This window comes from Scyliorhinus canicula, chromosome 20 (genome assembly GCF_902713615.1).
Source record: "Scyliorhinus canicula chromosome 20, sScyCan1.1, whole genome shotgun sequence".
NCBI lineage: Eukaryota > Metazoa > Chordata > Chondrichthyes > Carcharhiniformes > Scyliorhinidae > Scyliorhinus > Scyliorhinus canicula.
In genome coordinates, this window is record NC_052165.1 from 79,329,325 (window position 1) to 79,342,697 (window position 13,373).

The window sequence follows — 13,373 nt, forward strand, 5'->3', positions numbered from 1 at the left end:
CGGGTCCGCGGCGTCGTGAGGCAGCCGTGCTAACTATCGCGCCAGTGTGCCGACCCCTCCAGAGAAGAGAACCTGTGATTGGGAGGAGAAGTGAAGCAGAGAACTGTGATTGAGCAGAGTAGAGAAGCAGTGAGCTGTGATTGGGCGGAGAAGTGAAGCAGCGAACTGTGATTGAGCAGAGTAGAGAAGCAGTGAGCTGTGATTGGGCGGAGATGTGAAGCAGCGAACTGTGATTGAGCAGAGTAGAGAAGCAGTGAGCTGTGATTGGGCGGAGAAGTGAAGCAGCGAACTGTGATTGAGCAGAGTAGAGAAGCAGTGAGCTGTGATTGGGCGGAGAAGTGAAGCAGCGAACTGTGATTGAGCAGAGTAGAGAAGCAGTGAGCTGTGATTGGGCGGAGATGTGAAGCAGCGAACTGTGATTGAGCAGAGTAGAGAAGCAGTGAGCTGTGATTGGGCGGAGATGTGAAGCAGCGAACTGTGATTGAGCAGAGTAGAGAAGCAGTGAGCTGTGATTGGGCGGAGAAGTGAAGCAGCGAACTGTGATTGAGCAGAGTAGAGAAGCAGTGAGCTGTGATTGGGCGGAGAAGTGAAGCAGCGAACTGTGATTGAGCAGAGTAGAGAAGCAGTGAGCTGTGATTGGGCGGAGAAGTGAAGCAGCGAACTGTGATTGAGCAGAGTAGAGAAGCAGTGAGCTGTGATTGGGTGGAGTAGGGTAGCTGATTGAAACAGGGTGGAAGATGGAGAGAGTTGTTTTTGCATTTTCATAATGGAAAGTCCTTCATTTTCAAAACGCACACATTCTCAACGTTGACCAGAATCCTTAACATTAATGTAAAAAATTCTGAATTTCACAGTGATGCTAGTTCTGGTTTTCTTTAACTTTTAATGCCCAATGTTTTCCTCCCTCCAATACAAGCACGAGAATGTTGGGTATACTTATAGTACAGGAACAGGTTGAAGAGGCTGCCATGTTGTATAAATATAGAGATAGAGCAGCTTGGTTGAATGTCCTGTTTCCAAGCTGTACATTCTATCTTATAATCAATGTAATTCTTACTGCTGCTTAACTGCCTAGTCTGCAAGCTTCCTAACACCTTTTATTAGCTGTATTTTTCTTCAGTGTTAGCTATACAGCCTCGACTGAAAACAGTTGGCAAACAGAAAGGACCTTTCATAAGAAGGGATATCATTATTTGGTGTTCAAATCAAGCCAAGGACTTAAAAGCATTTCGCAAGAAACGAAACATTGCAACACAGCACTGGAAAAGTTTAGTGAGCCAGAGATGTCAAGCTTATCTCCATTTACTATCAAACTATCATATAATTCAACTCTCTGTCAATCAGCCACGAACTCCTTCAGTTTTTACCAGATTTATTATGCAGTTAAGGGAAATGCAAACTAAGACAAATTTGACTCCATTTTGATCACGAGAAGTCTGAAAAGCTACATTGAAAACCCTCTTTGGGGACACAGCTAAAGCAAATCAGGATGGGCTTAGAGACCTGGCAGTTCTCCTCTGACACATGCAAGATTATTGATGCCAGAAATGATTCCCGCAACTGCAGATCTTCTGACTAGAGTTAGTGAGATGGGAAATCTGTGAAACGAGGATGCTCCGGTTCAATCTATCTTGTACCATATTATACTTGGTTTTGAGCATCGCCCAAATTTTATACAGATTGTCGTGTATGATGAATGTTGGAAATTTTTAGAGAATTTGTATTAGATATATATGTTGCAGTAATGTTATTAAAAGCCTGGGTTAGTACACCCTGGGCAAGAGCGCAGTCACTTTCAGCCCCCCCCCCCTGACCCAGAGTCGCAACGCAATTGAATTAACCAATAATTCTTAGAAAAATACCCAAAGTGTTTGGCCCTTGGCTGCCCAATAATTACAGTCACCAGGGGCGCAATTCTCCCCTGCAGGGTCGGAGAATCACCCGGGGCCGGCAAAAATCCCGCCCCCGCCGTGGCAGAAATTCTCCGCCACCCGGGAATTGGCGGGGGCGGGAATCACGCCCCGTCGATCGGCGAGCCCCCTGCGGCGATTCTCCGGCCCACAATGGGCCGAAGTCTCGCCGCTGAGAGGCCAATCCCGCCGCCGTGGTTTGAATCACCTCTGTTGGCGGTGGGATCAGCGGCGCGAGCGGGACCCCGGGGTCCTGGGGGGGGCGCAGGGCGATCAAACGCTGGGGGGTTCCCCCACGGTGGCCAGGCCCGCGATCGAGGCCCACCGATTGGCGGGCGGGACAGTGCCGTGGAAGCACTTTTTCTTCCGCCGCCGCCACGGCCTCCACCATGGCGGAGGCGGAAGAGAATCCCCCAGCACGCGTGCGCCAGTGGTGACGTCAGCGGCATCTGACGCACCGGCGCATGCGCGAACCGGCGAAGGCCTTTCGGCCAGCCCCGGCGCCGGGCAGCGGGCATCAAAGGCCGTTGGCGCCAGTTTTGGCGCCAGTCGGCGTGGTGCCAACCACTCCGGCGCAGGCCTAGCCCCTCAATGTAAGTGCTTGGCCCATTTGGGAAGGTCCGACGCCGGAGTGGTTGGCGTCACTCCGCTACGCCGGGACCCCCCGCCCCGCCGGGTAGGGGAGAATTCCGGCCCTGGTTTGTAAGTTTAAACACAATTATTTTAAAAATATAACTAGAGCTATAATTAAATATTCCGCAAATACAACTGGTTAACTCATCTAATTCCTAATTCCCCCACTTTAACTTACCCCCATTCTTTACACACATACACAAAAGACAGACAAGCACAAAGGGAGGAGAGGGGCGAAAAACATGAGTAAAAGGTAATGACTCTGTTTCAGATGGTTATCTTTAAGCAGACTTCCTTCAAAGTAAGCCTCAGAACCAGGTCTCTGTCCGCAGCATGGAATGGTTTTGCTATAGATTCATTTATTCAGGTTCTCTGTAGGTTCACAAATACATCAACTCACAGCTTTTTGGAGAGAGAGAGAAGAGAGAGAATGTCCATTGTCCTGAGTGTCAAACTGCTTTCCTTGGGTCTCTGGAAATCATCCCACTCAGGCAGGATTCAATCCCCGTTACCAGGCAGAATACAGCCTTTTGGCCAATTCACTGGCCACCAGCCGATCAATTGAACTGAGTCTCACCCAATCTCTCGGGTGCCGAAAAGTCTGGGTCTTACTGTCCAAAGCTAGCAGTACCGTATACTATGTTGCAACTCCTTGAATTCCTCATTCTCTCCGCTGCTTGACTTAAAGATACATGGTCATTAAGCAACCATGGATCAAAAATAATAATGACAAAAAATAAAGAATCAACAGGAAGACCTTTACAGTATATATATAAAGTAATATTTTTTTAAATATTTGTTTAACATACAGACAGACTTTGTGTCTGTAGAAGGTGCAGCACGGTAGCCTTGTGGATAGCACAATTGCTTCACAGCTCCAGGGTCCCAGGTTCGATTCCGGCTTGGGTCACTGTCTATGTGGAGTCTGCACATCCTCCCTGTGTGTGCGTGGATTTCCTTCGGGTGCTCCAGTTTCCTCCCACAGTCCAAAGATGTGCGGATTAGGTGGATTGGCCATGATAAATTGCCCTTAGTGTCCAAAATTGCCCTTAGTGTTGGGTGGGGTTACTGGGTTATGGGGATACGGTGGAGGTGTTGACCTTGGGTAGGGTGCTCTTTCCAAGAGCCAGTGCAGACTCGATGGGCTGAATGGCCTCCTTCTGCACTGTAAAGTTTATGATATCTATGAAGATGTCATAAAGTGAGATCATCATTCATTAAACCATGTGACACATTAAACCTAATAATTAATTCATTAGGGTGATCATGGCTCGGCACAACATCGAGGGCCGAAGGGCCTGTTCTGTGCTGTACTGTTCTATGTTCTATGTTCATATATATTATTTATCTATATAGAGCCAATTAAATTTTGTTTATATAAAGAAGTCTAAATAACTGAGGGGTTGTGGTTGGCCTTAGTAAGATGGTTCTAACTCAGTTAGTGGATAGAGATGATGTAATTAATGGGAGAAGCCCAGGTCTGTACCAGACAGTTCAGCTTTTAGATTTTCTAGGAGCTGGCAACTAAGCAGAAGTTTTTAGCCAAAGGCTTTCATGTCAAGCAGTCATCTCCAAATGGCAGTCGGACTTGTAGCTCATGTCTGAAAGGGTATCTCTCTCTTCAAGCAGTCTTTCCAAGGAATCTCTTCTCAGAGGACTGTAAGTGTCCCCATGTTTTCTAACTTTATTTATAAGTGGCTTTTGACCTGTGATGGGCTTTGCTTAATTGGAGATAGAGAAAGGATCAGTAAAAGTTAAACTGCTTCTTTCAATTGTTAAGAATTACTTAACTGTTTACTGTAAACTATTTTCTGTGATATTAATGTGTTTGATTCTGTGTTAGACAATGGAGTTTGTTTCAATATAAAAGATACCTTTTAGGGGCAGCAGGGTAGCATGGTGGTTAGCATAAATGCTTCACAGCTCCAGGGTCCCAGGTTCGATTCCCGACTGGGTCACTGTCTGTGTGGAGTCTGCACGTCCTCCCCCTGTGTGCGTGGGTTTCCTCCGGGTGCTCCGGTTTCCTCCCACAGTCCAAAGATGTGCGGGTTAGGTGGATTGGCCATGCTAAATTGCCCGTAGTGTCCTAATAAAAGTAAGGTTAACAGGGGGTGGGGTTGTTCGGTTACGGGTATAAGGTGGATTCGTGGGTTTGAGTAGGGTGATCATGGCTCAGCGCAACATTGAGGGCCGAAGGGCCTGTTCTGTGCTGTACTGTTCTATGTTCTATGTTCTATACCTATTGGTCTGTGGAATCACTCCTGGAGTGAAGTATCCTTTCCTCATAGAATTTAAAATTTATGAAGTGTTTGGGGTTCTTGTCCGGTATCCTAATAGATATTGGGGTGTGGTCCGGGATCTTAACACATGTTCATGAGAAAAATAACCGTCTCCCTTGTCTCAACATTTTTTCAAGTGAAGTCATTGTTGTAATATCGAAAACCGGGTATCTAATTTGCGCTCAGCAAGCTCCCATTAACAGCTGATTGATAATGGCCGGATAATCACAAGCTGGTTGATATTGGATGAAGGGAAATTATCAGCCAGGACCTCAGGAAAATCGTGTTGCTTTTCTTTGAAATTGTATCGTGCAATCTCTTACATCTTCCTGAGAGGGCAGATGGTGTTAATTGAATATTGATTATATTTCTCATTCCGGGCATTAACGGGAAACTCACTTGTGCCCCGATCAATCAGAAGAGACAGAAATTGTGTTTTTTTTCTATTCTGAGGGTGTTGCTGAAAAAAGACACATGCTGTTGAAGCTTTTAATCTTGCACTCAACAGGACATTTGACAGAATACCACATTGTAAAAGAAACAACAATTTGAACTGCATGAGAAGAGAGTGCCAATTGTGGACTCTAATTGGTAGCGGTGTGAAAAATTAACTGATAATGTCATTGGATGTGGGCATCGCTGAAAAGACAAGCACATGTTTCCCATCCCTTATTACCTTTGAACCAAGTGGCCTGTTAGACCATTAAGAGTTAACAACATGGCTGTGGGTCTGGAGTCACATGCAGGCCAGACCGGGTAAAGATTTCCTTCCGTTTTACTTAAAATAAATTTAGAATACCCAATTATTATTTTTCCAATTAAGGGGCAATTTAGTGTGTCCAATCCACCTACCCTGCACATCTTTGGGTTGTGGAGGTGAAACCCACGTAGACACAATGAGAATGTGCAAACTCCACACGGACAGTGACCCAGGGCCTGGATTCGAACCCGGGTCCTCAGTGCCGCAGTCCTAGTGCTAACCACTGCTCTGCCGTGCTACCCGAGGATTTCCTTCCCTAAAGGATATTAGTGAACCAGATGGCATATATTTACAGCAACTGGTAATGGTTGCATGGACATCATTGGACTCCTGTTTAAAAAAATATTCACATTATTTTTGAATTAATATTTCACCGTCTACCATGAAAACTGGTGTGGCGTGACGGAGAATCCCACCCATAGTTTCTTGATTCAGGTACGCGAGCCATAAAAATTCACCTAACAATGAGGAATGAAGATCTGCACAGACTGAAGACATTGTGGTAGTCACCACTGATGTATATATTGTATATAGAAGATGTCGGTGTAGGTGCTTTATGGTAAGGTCCTGTACTACAGGTATGGGGATAGTTCCCTGCCTTGTTGGCTCCACCCAGTAGGCGGAGTATAAATATGAGTGCTCCCAGTACAGCAGCCACTTCGCCAGCTGCTGTAGGAGGCCACACATCTTAGTGTAATAAAGCCTTGATTACACCCAACTCTCGTCTTTGTGTCATTGATCGTGCATCACACATCAGCATTAACAACAGAAGAGTTAAAGGCTTATTTGGGAGACTGGTTCAACATCAGGTAAAACCTCTGTATTTATCGACTAAAATTCATTTAATTTTGACAGCAGCCTACAAAATCCATATGTCAGCAGAGAAAAACATATGTGCCATAAATTTTCAAATGCAGAGCTAGCAGACAGAATTGTTGGTGATCACATCCATTCCCATGGCAGTATTTCAGAAAGATCTACTAGACAAAGCGTACAGTAATAAGTCTCACAACACCAGGCTAAAGTCCAACAGGTTTATTTGAAATTAGCCTTCAGAGAGCTGCTCCTTCTACAGGTGAAGTCAAAGCATATGCATTGAAGAGCTACTCAAGGATGGTATATAGAGGATTAAGGTGAGACTGAGTACAGTACCGCTGGTAGAATGATGTAAGAGAGCACATGACCCAGAGCTAGGATCAGTCTAGAGATGGACAGGGATGTGGAAAAACTTAGGGTGGTGTCATCCCTGTACCTGCATCTTCTGCTGTCTATATGTATACAGTTATGAGTTGTTAATAAAAACTTGCTGTTAATACACTCAAGACTATGAAGTCTTCATGGTGTCTGAAGCAGGATTCCTCAGATAAACATAGTGTTGACCAAACTTGCAGGCTCGAGAAAACTGGTTAGCAGACACGAAACAAAAAGTTGGAATAAATCGATCTTTTTCTGATTGGCAGGCAGTGACTCATGAGGTACGGCAAGGACCAGTGCTGGGGCCCCAACTGTTCACATTATATATTAATGATTTGGATGACAGAACTAAATGTATTATCTCCACATTTGCAGATGGTACAAAGTTGGGTGGGAGGGTGAGCTGTGAGGAGGATGCAGAGATGCTTCAGCGTGATTTGGACAGGCTGAGTGAGTCGGCAGAAGCAGGATAATGTGGATAAATGTGAGGAGGTTATCCACTCCGGTAACAAAAATAGGAAAGCAGATTATTATTTGAATGGGTGTAAATTGAGAGAGATGGATACTCAGCGAGACCTTGGTGTCCTCGTGCATCAGTCGCTGATAGTAAGCCACAGGCAGTAAAGAAGGTAAATAGCGAGAGAATTTTAGTATAGGAATAGAGATGTTTTTCTTCAATTGCATGGGGCATTGGTGAAGCCCCAACCTGTAGTATTGTGTGCAGTTTTGCTGTCCTTATCTGAGGAAGGATGTTCTTGCTATGGAGGGAGTGCAGCGAAGCTTTACCAGGCTAATTCCTGGGATGGCGGGACTGTCTTATGAGGAGAGACTATGTCGGTGAGGATTATATTCATTGGAGTTCAGAAGAGTGAGAGGGGATCTCATAGAAATTTACAAAATTCTCAGGATTAGATCTAGATTCAAAAAATTTTTTCCCGATGGTGGCGGAGTCCAGACCTCGGGGGTTATAGATTGAGGATAAGGGGTAAGGGGATGGAGCCGGACGAAAGCGGGTGGAGCCGGAGGAAAGTGGATGAGCCCACAAGAAGATGGCTGCCCTCCTTTTACAGGCCTGCCGGAGAGTCCATCAATGGCCTCCTCACCCGACTCTTCCACCTAATAAGATAAATGAGGGCAAGTCACAATCTCCCGATCTGTGAACTCCACAGGCCGAAGTCCCACCTTGTTGCCGTCAATGTTAACTGATTGTGGATGTGACAAGCTGCGATCCCTCTTCAAGTCTGAACTCTGCGCAGCTTTGCATGCAACTGTATGCAAATTAATCTAACCTAGTGGAGGCCAGGGCATTAAAACAGTAATTAAAACCGTTCAAAGACACACATGGCAATGCAGTCGATGAATGAACGAAATGTGTAACTTTTTGAATTTGTTATTTTGGTTATTTGGAAATTGGAAATATCAGTTACTGAACTTAAAATATCTGATATCATTGGTCGGGTGGTTTGTGAGATAAAGATCTCTTCGCCAACACGGTGACAGGTTTTAAACCAAGCTGTTTCCATTACAAATGGGGACTCTGCTATTAATACTGTAAAGAAAGTTAGTTTTATGGTGCAATAGAAAGTGCGCACCCGAGTTCAATTCTGGCCTTAAGCAACTGCCTGTTTGTGTCGAGTTTGTACATTCTCCCTGTGTCTGCGTGGGTTTCCTCCGGATGCTCCGGTTTCCTCCTATAGTTCGAAGATGTGCAGGTTAGGTGGCTTGGCCATGATTAATGCCCGGGCTTACGGGGATAGAGTGCTCTTTCGGTGGGTCAGTGCAGACTCGATGGACAGAATGGCCTTCTTTTGCACTGCAGGGATACTATGATTGTAAGCGTTGAATCTGCGATAAGCAGAACACACAGACGGTAGTAGGAGTTACTGTGGTGTTCTTTCTGTTGCTTATTTCCGAAGGCCAGCAGCGCGGTTCGATTCCCGTATCAGCCTCCCCGGACAGGTGCCGGAATGTGGCGACTAGGGGTTTTTCACAATAACTTAATTGAAGCCTATTCGTGACAATAAGCGATTTTCATTTCATGGTTGGCGTAGTGTTCACAAAGATCACAAAATAGCTTTAACTTAAACAAAGCTGTAAGTTTATGAATACTACTAACTTGGATTCGACACATACTCCTTAAGAATAAACAGAAATAACATCAAAACTAAATTTATCTACAGCTAATCTCACCACTGGTTCAAACTATGATCTGCTCTCACTTACACTATCTGCACTTCTGACTCTCACTAGCTAAATCCTGCACACTCTCCCCAGAAGGCTCAGCATCACTGCCTTATATAGTTGTAACTGTAGCTCCCTCTAGTGGCGACGCTCGACACTTCATTAACCTTTGCAGTCCTGATAGTTATGATAATACCACAGTTATGAACAAGGTTTATTCCAATACAATTCCAATACCCCTCCACTCGCCTAAGGGTCTCAATCCCTGACCTGCAGCTATGCCAGGGTTTTTGTACAGCTGTTTCTGTAGAGAGGAAGCCTCTCACCCTTAAAGGGAAGTCCTGTCCTCTTAAAGGGGAAGTTCATGGCCGGCATTCTCCGGTATCCGGCGGGCGGACCGTACTGGCGCCAAAGAGTGGCGTGAACCACTCCGGCGTCGGGCCACCCGGAAAGTGCGGAATCCTCCGCACTTTCGGGGGCTAGACCAGCCCCGGTGGGATTGGCGCTATGCCAACCGGTGCCAAACGGCCTCCGCCGGCCGGCGCGAGGTGGCGCATGTGCAGGAGCGCCAGCATGTTCCCAGAACCACTTGCGTGCTTCGTGCGCATGCGCAGGGGGTTTCTTCTGCGCTCAGGCCATGGCAGAGCTTTACACAGACCGGCGTGGAGGGAAAGAATGCCCCCACGGCACAGGCCTGCCCATAGATCGGTGGGCCCGATCACGGGCCAGGCCACCATGGGGGGCCCCAGTGGGGCCGGATCCCTCCGGGCCCCCCTGAGGAGGCAGGCTGCCCTCAGAGCCATGTCCCGCCGGTATGGACCTGGTCTAAACCAAGCCGGCAGGACTGGTCGAAAACAGGCAGCCGTTCAGCTGACAAAGGCCCCTGACTGGCGCGATCCCCGTCCCCGCCAAAAAACCGATGCCGGAGAAATCAGCAGCTGGCATCGGAGAGGCGGGGCAGGATTCACGCTGCCTCCCTGGCGATTCTCCGACCCGGGCGGGGGGGGTCGGAGAATCCCGTCCCCTATTCCAGGAAGGTCATGGAAAATCGCATAGTCCTGACTCTGGGACATCCATTGGGGTTACAACAGTAAGGTTTTGTTTACAGGAAATACATGCAGACACAATCATTGGGCCAAATCTCCCGGTATCGAGATTGTTGGAAAATGGACACAGAACGTTGGGACTCTGTGGACGTCCTGACGTCTGAACGTTCGTGTGAATCGCTTGGGAAGTTTTAACTATTGATTGGAAGCTTCTCATGCTCACCGGAACCCACAGCCAAACACTCCAGGTCTGAGTTACAGTGGGAAACATGGCATGGTTCTGCAATACTTACTAGAATTGTATTGGAATAAACCTTGTTCATAACTGTGGTATTATCATAACTATCAGGACTTGGATGGGTATTATAGAATCTACAGTGCAGAAGGAGTCCATTCGGCCCATCGAGTCTGTACCGGCCCTTGGAAAGAGCAGCCTACTTAAACCCACGTATCCATCCTATCCCCGTAACCCAGTAACCCCACCTTTTTTGGACACTGAGGGCAATTTATCACGACCAATCCACCTAACCTGCACATCTTTGGACTGTGGGAGGAAACCGGAACATCCGGAGGAAACCTATGCAGACACAGGGAGAACGTGCAGACTCCGCACAGACAGTGACCCAGCGGGGAATCGAACCTGGGACTTTGGGTATCACATTTCTATTTTTCACTCACTCAAGGGGCCGAGACCAAATTTCAGAAAGATACATGAATTTAAGTGTGAAAAAAGAAGCAACTTAATGAACAAAAATAAAGCATTGTCAAAGGAATAATTTGTATAAAAAAGGGTACATGTCAAAAATGACCATTCCAGTGTAAGAGGGTGACAGTGTGTGTGACTTGCTCACTCTCAGTCTCAGGGTATTTACATACTCACCCATCAGTCACTTTGAGAGTGAGGGGGTGGGTGATGTTGACTGAAAATCACGAAACGAGCAGTGAGCAAGGCACACTTAGTCACTCCCTCTCTTACTCCCTCTCTCCCTCTCTCTCTCCCTCTCTCCCTCTCTCTCTCACACACACTCTTTCTCTCTCTCTCTTTCTCACACACATCCACTCTCTTCCTCTCTCCCACACACTCTCGTTCACTCCCCCTCTCTCAAACACATACACACTCCTTTCCTCTCCCTTTCCCTCTCTCGCGTGATCACTTATTCACTCTCTCCCCCTCGCTCACACACCCACTCTTTCTCACATCCACACTCACTCACTCACTCCCTGGGCTGAATTCTCCATTACAGAGATTAAGGGCGCGATTCTCTGCCCCCCCCCCCACACTAGGTGGGAGAATAGCGGGAGGGCCTCCCGACATTTTTCACGCCCTCCCGCTATTCTCCCCCCCCCCCCCCCCCCCACGCCCGACCCACGCCACGAATTGCTGCTTGCCGTTTTTTATGGCGAGCGGCGATTCTCCGAGGCCGATGGGCCGAGCGGCCGGGCCTTCACGCCCATTTCAACATGGCAGCAAACACACCTGCTCACTGTCGTCGTGAAACGGGCACCAGATGCCCATTTGGGGATCGCGGGCCATGCGTCCGTAACGGACGCACTCTTTTCCCTCCGCCGCCCCGCAAGATCAAGCTGCCAAATCTTGCGGGGCGGCTGAGGGAAAAGACCCCAACTGCACATGCGCGGGTTGGCGTTGTCCAACCTGCGCATGCGCGGCCGCCGTCATCGGCCGCGTCAGCCGGAGTGATGCTTGACGTGCGGCTTTGACAACCGTCGTCAAGGCACCGCCGTAACGCACGGGGCCGTGCTCCTAGCCCCGCCCAGAGGGGAGAATCGGCCCCGGAAGTGGGCGTGAAGGCTGCCCTGGGTCAAGGCCTGTCCCACGGCAGCCTTTACGATTCTCCGCATTTGCGGAAAATCTCGCCCTAAGTGCTGACGCCGGGTCTGAATTACGTGTGTTCTGCTGCCCCAAAAGCAGCGCCGGCCCCCAAGTGATTCAGGACATCCTAATGGGCTAATGGCGCCATATGGAACTTGTGTGATTCGCCAGGTCGGGATTGGCACTCGAAAGCTTGACAAGCTGCAGCTGCATATAAGGACTCTGCTTCCCCAACACTCCCATTCCAGCCAAGGAAATGCCTCTCCGAAGAGTGGCATCGAGGTTCACTGATGCAGAGCTGGAGACACTGTTGGATGCCGTGGAGGGGAGGTGGCACACCCTGTTCCCTGAGGTGGCAAGGATGCGGCCACCCACGGTTGTCGTCAATGCCTGGAAATCCCAACCCCAGAGCCCATCCCCTGAGCGCACCAGGCAACCCCCCCTCCTCCCAACCCTGCCAGATGCCCCCTCAGCCAGTGGCAGGACTAGTCTTTGAGCACATGTTTAACCTTATCTCCCCCCTCAGCATGCACGGCACCTGTTTCTACAGAGTGAACCTCGTCGTCGGTAATTCTGCCTGGCAGAGGCAGAGCTTTGCGGCAGACCCAAGAATGCTGGGTCTGGCCTGTTTATGATTTGCCAACTGCCTTTAGTATACAATTTGCCTGCCCACGCTGGCATGCGGTGTGGAACGCATTCACATCGTTGTCGAGGCACTGGAGCGTGGCATCTCATAGGGCGCCCGGTGCCGGCCTTAAATTTTGGCTGATGTGCTATTCTCCGCCCAATTGCAATTCGCAATTCCGGCATCACTGGGCAGAGAATCCAGCCCCCTGTCTCTCACAACACACATTCTTCCCTCTCAATCACACACACGGGGCGCGATTCTCCGCAAATGTGGCGAGTCGTAAAGGCTGCCGTGAAACTGGCCGTGTTTCACGGCAGCCTCTGCGCCCCCTCCCGGGACCCGATTCTCCCCCCGGGGGGGGGGGCTAGCAGCGCGGCCCCGTGAAGCACGGCATCACGGGCTTAGCGACCGTCGTTAAGTCCGCGCGCCAAGCGTCATGGCGGCTGACGCGCACGATGACGTCAGCCGCGCATGCGCAGGTTGGACGGCTCCAACCTGTGCATGCACGGATGACGTCATCACGCATATGCGTCAAACCCGCGCATGTGCGGGCTGTCATGCCCCTCAGCCACCCCGCGGATAGATCCTGCGGGGCGGAGGAGGAACAAAGAGTGCGCGGGGATTGGACCCGCTGCCCACGATCGGTGCCCACCGACCATGCCAATCGGTGCCATGGTTGTCCGGGACGGCACTTTGCGGCCGTTTTCACGAACGGTGAGAGCAGGTGTGTTTGCGTTCATGAAAACAGCCGTAAAGGCCTGGGAACTCGGCCTGTCGGCCTGGGGACAATTGCTGTTTGCCGTAAAAACGGCGAGCAGCGATTCGTGTCATGGGGCGGCTGTGGGGGGAGAATAGCGGGAGGTCGGGAAAAATGTCGGGAAGGCCCTCCCGCTATTCTCCAACCCGTCGTG